This window comes from Cucurbita pepo, chromosome 9, assembly GCF_057944985.1.
Source record: "Cucurbita pepo subsp. pepo isolate OVF chromosome 9, ASM5794498v1, whole genome shotgun sequence".
In the NCBI taxonomy this organism is placed as follows: domain Eukaryota; kingdom Viridiplantae; phylum Streptophyta; class Magnoliopsida; order Cucurbitales; family Cucurbitaceae; genus Cucurbita; species Cucurbita pepo.
In genome coordinates this window covers 8,521,031-8,527,170 of record NC_141806.1, presented here as the reverse complement: position 1 = coordinate 8,527,170, position 6,140 = coordinate 8,521,031, and the positions used below count along the sequence as shown (strand labels likewise).

The window sequence follows — 6,140 nt, the reverse complement described above, 5'->3', positions numbered from 1 at the left end:
ATGATGAAATGAGCTCACTTGAAAGGAATAATACGTGGGTGCTGACTGAGTTGCCTACAGGAAAGAGAGCTCTGTTGAACAAATGGGTGTTCAAAATCAAGGTTGAACCAGATGGCAGAAGGAGGTTTAAGGCTCGGTTAGTAGTTAAAGGATATTCACAAAGAAAAGGCATTAATTATGCTGAGATCTTTTCTCCAGTTGTGAAATTAACTACTATCCGAATTCTACTGAGTATTGTTGCATCGGAGAATTTGCACCTTGAGCAAATGGATGTAAAAACGGCATTTTTACATGGAGATCTAGATGAGGAGATCTATATGCAACAACCCGAAGGATTTGCAGCTCCAGGCAAGGAGCACATGGTGTGTAAGCTCAATAAGAGCTTGTATGGACTGAAACAAGCACCGAGACAATGGTACAAGAAGTTTGACTCCTTCATGAGCAAGAGTGGTTTCCACAGAAGTGAAAAGAATCAGTGTTGCTACCTCAAGAAATACACTGATTCTTATGTGTTTCTACTCCTGTATGTGGATGATATACTAATTGCTGGATCAAGTATGAGGGAGATAAACCACCTGAAGGCAAGCTTGTCTTCAGTATTTGAGATGAAAGATTTAGGTGCAGCGAAGCAGATCCTTGGGATGAGGATTTTTCGAGATAGATCTGCTGGCACATTAAATCTATCCAAAGAGCAGTACATTGAGAAGGTGTTGTCCAAATTCAAGATGAATAACGCTAAACCCAGGACTACCCCCTTGGCAAATCATATTAAATTGTCAAAGGGGCAATCTCCCAAGACAGTTGAGGAACGTGAGCACATGGCATCAGTTCCATACGCTTCTGCAGTTGGGAGTTTGATGTATGCTATGGTCTGCACTAGACCTGACATAACACATGCAGTGGGAGTTGTTAGTAAGTACATGGCAAATCCAGGGAAGGAACATTGGGAAGCTGTGAAGTGGCTTCTGAGATATCTGAGAGGTACATCCAATACTACACTTTGTTATGGCAATGGCAAAGTAGTTTTGCAAGGTTTTGTGGATGCTGATCTGAGTGGAGATGTAGACTCCAGCAAGAGCACATCTGGGTATATCTACACTATAGATGGAACAGCAGTGAGTTGGATGTCCAAGCTTCAGAAATGCGTTGCTCTTTCATCTACTGAAGCTGAGTACGTGGCCATAGCTGAAGCTGGAAAGGAGATGATATGGATGACAGACTATCTAGAAGAATTAGGCCGGAAGCAGTGCAAGAAGATCCTTCATACAGATAGTCAGAGTGCCATACAATTGGTGAAAAACTCAGTCTATCATTCAAGGACAAAACACATTAGAAGACGGTACCATTTCACTCGCAAGTTAGTGGAAGAAGGCGATATGTGTTTGGAGAAGATAGAGGGTGCAAAGAATCGAGCAGACATGTTGACAAAATGTGTTGATGTTGGAAAATTAAGGTTATGCAAAGCCCTAATTGGTATGGTGTAGGATCAGTCTCCAAGTGGAAGAATTGTTGAGTTATGGAGTCTGCTCCCTGTATTTATAGCTTGGTCAACGGCTATATCCGGTAAAGCTATATTTGGTAAAGTCATATATGGTAAAGCTATATCCGGTAAAGCTATATATGGGAAATATCTATATATAGTAGATGGTTAAATCTGGTAAAGCTATATTTAGTAGACTGAACCATATATATATCCCGTCCAGTAAAACTTTGGAAAATGTACTTTCTATTCTCTGTACTCTCTCTTGTTGTACATACCTGAAGTCATCAATAAAAAATTCTTTTAGCCAGAGTTCTCCTTGCAATTTTCTCTATCATTTTTCTTTGTGTTCATCTGGATCGAGCGTGTGCGTTGTTGTGCGATCCTAACAGTTCCCTTAAGCACTGACTCCAGGTCTTGAACAAGGGCCCCACCCTCTCATTGGCCTGAGAGGGATTCAGTTTACTGGTTGGACCACAAACCAATTGTTCATTAGAGGATCAGTGAGACATAAGGAACAAGAAGTAACTTTAGGGGTAAAACGTAAACTGACCTAGCTCTAGTTACGAACAACCTGTGAAGGATCGACTTACTAATCATGGTTATATCAAATGGACAGAAATATATCTATAGTGAGGGGAGTGCAACTACTAGGCAATAGTGGAGTGTCCTAGTAGTTAACGAATGTTGGTTAACAAGGTTAATGAGTTTAGTCGGTTAATCATGGATCGTTGGAGCCCATGATCTATACGTCCTTTAGGTCCCTCTGCTAGCTCATATCGGACTAAACCATAGAACAGTGTGACGAGTGAGTTCGAAGTGTTCGAATTCAAATTAGGGAACATGCGCTACATATATACGATATATTTAACCGCATTTTTGTTTTATTTACGAATTAAACAAAAGGAGAGAATCTGAGATATTTAAATAAGATTTAAATATCTTAATCAATTATGTGTCGTAATTGATTGGGATTGACATTTGAATTAATATTAAATATTAATTAAATAGTTTAATTAATCATTTAAAGTTGATTTAATTTTAAATTCATTATTCAAATTAATTGTTGAATTAAAATGAAGAAAGTCAAAATGTTTACTTCATTTAATGGAAAAATCCATGTTAGTGGAATTTTGTGTGTCAAAATTTGGTTAACTCAAACATGCATGCTTGCCACATAATCCCAAACATTTGAGTGGAATTTTAAGCGTCAAAATTTGGTGATCTCAAATTTGCATGAACATGCAAACATGACTCTTTAAATAGAGTGATCATGGTACATGGAAGGTCTTCTTCTTAGTGAAAAACCATGACAAAAGCCTCTCACAAACACTCTCTTCATATATACAAAATCCCTCCCAAGTTTAGTCACTCACCGGATTCCACAATCCCGTTCTAAGGTCGAAGGATAGTGGAGAAGATACTAGTAGTTGTTCGACCGATTCGTGAGGAAAAAGAAGTTTTAACTACAAAAGGTTAGTATTCAAACTCATTAAGTTTTAATACTTATGAACATGCTAGTTATTTACTATAATTGATGTTCTAAAAGTGCCTAAGATCCAAATTGCTTCCGTGTGTGTTATATTAGCACCATCAATGTTCTGTATATGTTATGATACGTGAATGATATGATAACTCTTACATCATCATGTGTTCAATGATATGTGTGAGATAGGATACGAGAAGGATGCGATAAACGTAATGGAACGATATGACTAAGATATGATTGACATAGCATATGGTTAGGTTATGTATAGAAAATGATATGATTATGATAAAATGATAGAACGATATGGTTAGGATACGTTCCTATAACGGTATGACTCGGATTCGTAAATAAAACGATATGGTTAGGATGCGTTCCTATAACGGTAAGACTAGCATACATTCATGAAACGACGTGAACTAAGATATGCATATGGAAATGATATGACTAGCATAAAATACAATCTCGACATATGCATGAAAGTATGATAAACGATATGAGAAATGATATGAAAAACGATATGATATGTTCGCTAGAGGGATTGTATTAAACAATAATAAAAATGAAAAAAATGTTGTGACCTGTACCCCCTTAACGGGTGTCCGGGGCACTGAGAGGAGCTACTACTAGAGAATGAAAGAAGGCTTAGGTCCTAGTAAGTTATGATGATAGGTCCCGTAATTGCAAGTTAAGGTGAGTGGATGAGTCACGCAAGTGACTATGAGTCATATAATGTAGTTTCATGTTGACTACAATGGGAGTCAAACCCACGACCTTCTAATCCGAAGTCAGACGCGCTAATCCACTATGCTATGCAGTCATTTTTGAAAGTTTATGCAAATACATTAATATAAATATATATTTTTATACTTTTATGTTTGAATTCCTACTTATCATACCGTGATGGAAAGTATGGGGACCTGATGCATAATTGTGTGTTCATGTGTATCGAGATACTGCCCCATTATGATGAGCACGGACGCGTACTTCATGAGACTGATTGCGATCATCTTGTTCGCCATAATGCTACGACAATCATTATTCCCTACGGGTGTCCAGCAACAACTCTCAGCGAGTGCTAGCTAGACCAGTAGGCCTAGGGAGCGTGCGAGCCTGCCTAGTGGGCCCACGTTCGTAGGTGTGGGCCATGTGTAGAGAAGTATTACACATCTAATTTAGCCCAAACTAGAAAGCCTTCAAGAGAATGAAATGAACTCTTGTATAGTTGATGACTACATTTCATGTGACTTCATTTCATAACGCCAATAGTCGGGCCACTTATTGAGTACAGGGGTTCCTACACACGGCCCACACGTCACATTAAAGACCATGGAACTTGTGTTACGAGAAGTTGCATTTTATTTATTTTGTAGTCCTTAAGTTAGATTAGGACATTGTTTTATTTTTTTTTTGTTTTATATAAATTTCATGTTGTTTATTTTTTGTTATTTTTTTTAAGGTTTTATTCCGAATGTTTAAGTCCAAGGCATCATGTTATGAATTATTTAAATGAATTTTTCACACAAAAAAGGTCATGTAATGCATATCGTAGCGACTCTATTTCAGTAGAAAAAAAATGTTAATGTTGAGTGTTCTATTGCTGACTGAGTCATTTGTCTATCATGAGTAATTATCTGTTGACTATAGATCATGTCACCTAGAGGATGTGGAAGAGGGCATACCCCTATTAAAGGACGGGGTAGAGGTAGAGGGAGTCCACCTCCAGTGACGCACCGGCTACTGGAATGGACCCCATGACGACCGTGATGTGCGAATCATTCTAGGCTGTGATTCAAACGATGGTGACCACCCAACAGACCAACAGTACACAGTCCATGCAAGAAGCGAGGTATGCGAGATTTCAAGCGATAGATTCTCACACCTTTAATGGTGCCTTAGGTGACCCAACAAAGGTACAATTGTGAAAATCGTCCATGGAGACAATTTTGCTATTAATGATGTAATAGTCTAAAAAAATCATAAAAAAATAAACAAATAAAAATACTTATAAAGTAAGATTACGTTAAAAATAATAATAATAAATAAGCAAAAAAAAAAGAAGAAACAACTCTCCCCCACTTCTCTCCACTAACCTCTTATCTCTTCCCTCAGTTATCTCTCCTCAACCCATCCCTTACTTACCGAGGATGTCACCCTTGACAAAAAAAAGAAACAGAAAAACAACAATTGTTAGATTTACTTAGGACAAAATGGCAATGGCCTTTACTAGTTGAGATTCACCTATAGAGAGATTTAGGTGACCATAGATATGGTCATTAAGGTATATATTAAATCTTTATTTTCTCTTATCCTATTTCTTTTTTTAGAAATCACCCTACTGTAGTTAGATCATCATTAAATCATTACAATGGTTTAGCTTTGAGTTAGAAACTAAATGTTCATCATGTCAAACAAAAGGAAACACGGAGATAAGGAAAGATTTGAAAATAGGTATCCACTCGAAATTTGGAATACATGTGAACAAAATTAAAAGACAATAGAGTAAATACAAATAAAGAAAAAAAAAGAAGGAAGATTCCAGTATTAAAAAAACTTAAACTAAATATAGAAAAGAAAAGTAAATACAGACCAAAAAATAACTTGAAATAACTCTATCAATTGTTTTATACAAAATCATAGAAAATAAGATTTTTAATAAAAATATAATTATTAGGTACCTAACATTTACTTTTAACAATGACCAATCTAAATTATAGAAATAATTTTATAGGGTTCAAACTTGAAACTGATATCATGGGCTCACATAGATTGACTTGGATTTCAAGGGACATAATCGAACTTTCATTAAGGATATATTCGTGACAACAACTTAAGCTAACGAGGTAAGTGACCTTACTATTGACATGGTTATATTTGATGTTGACACATGCCCGTGGTTCTGCACGTGTCATATATACTGATATGTGTGAATTATTTGTAAATCGATAGAAGTAAGATTTGTTCATGAAACGTGAAGGTTAGGTTACATCTTGAAGTACTATGGATATGAGTGGTTGATAAAAGAATACAGTTAGGTTATGGGTAGAAAGAGATAGGATTATGATAGATTGGATAGAACGATAACGTCAGGATACGTTCATGTAATGACATGACTGTGATAGGTATAAGAATGTTAAGGCTATGATAAGTTAGGGAACGATATGACCACGAAGT

At 36.6% G+C, this 6,140-nt stretch overlaps 1 non-coding gene across 1 annotated transcript; it reads right to left on the bottom strand.

Moving 5' to 3' along the window:
- Positions 1-3,712: 3,712 nt before the first annotated feature.
- Positions 3,713-3,786, bottom strand: TRNAR-UCG (transfer RNA arginine (anticodon UCG)). Its single transcript has one exon. It is a non-coding gene; the product is annotated as a tRNA-Arg (tRNA).
- Positions 3,787-6,140: the final 2,354 nt, after the last annotated feature.